Source organism: Nannospalax galili, unplaced genomic scaffold, assembly GCF_000622305.1.
Source record: "Nannospalax galili isolate Female #2095 unplaced genomic scaffold, S.galili_v1.0 scaffold1416, whole genome shotgun sequence".
Lineage (NCBI taxonomy): Eukaryota > Metazoa > Chordata > Mammalia > Rodentia > Spalacidae > Nannospalax > Nannospalax galili.
In genome coordinates, this window is record NW_008338643.1 from 260265 (window position 1) to 261060 (window position 796).

A 796-nucleotide genomic window follows, 5' to 3' on the forward strand; every position below is an offset into this window, starting at 1 on the left:
CAAGGGTAAGGAACCAGGGAGGTAAACGTAAAGAAAGAATCTGAAAGAGAACAGTAGGAAACAGGCCTTAATAAGGGAGATATGGATAAAAATTGGGTTAGATTAAGGAAGGGGGGAGGGAAGGAACCTAGGGGATAAAGGGAAAGAAGGCTCTCAAGAGAGGTAAGACCATAGGAGAAGGGTATTATTAAGGGAGAAAGGGGGGAAATGGGGGCACCTTAAGTGGGAAAACCATGATGGAGGGGTGAGACAATGCAAGAGGCAAATAATGCCTAGCTAGTTTTAAAACCAGAGGGAACCATATTACTCCCACAACCTACTGACAAATTATACATAGCAGATCAAGAAATATATGTCTAGGTAAGGTTTATCTGAGAACAATTGGTCTTTGCCCAGGATTTATCTGCATGACACACAGTAATTAAAAGTACCAGACTGGTGGAACTAACCTTCTTGGATGTTTAAAAGACATACTTTGAGGCCTAAAATAATTTGGTCAGAGGGACATAAAGGATATTTTTTGCTCCTTGTCCTCCTAGGTCGACTAGTTCCAAGGGACTATGAGCATTGCTGAAAATGTCCTTTAATTGTGGTGGGTCACCTGTCCTCTTGATCAAGGAGGCCAGGGAGACCCAACCAGATGGACTTGAACCAGTGTCCAGTCTACAAAGAGGAGGGTCAACACAGAGGAAACATTTCCTCCATCCTTCCAAGCGAAGGCAGCCATGGTCGAGCAGGACCTTTGACTTATCTTCACATAGGTGGAACTGGTAAAAGAAAGGAGCCAGGGGCTCCT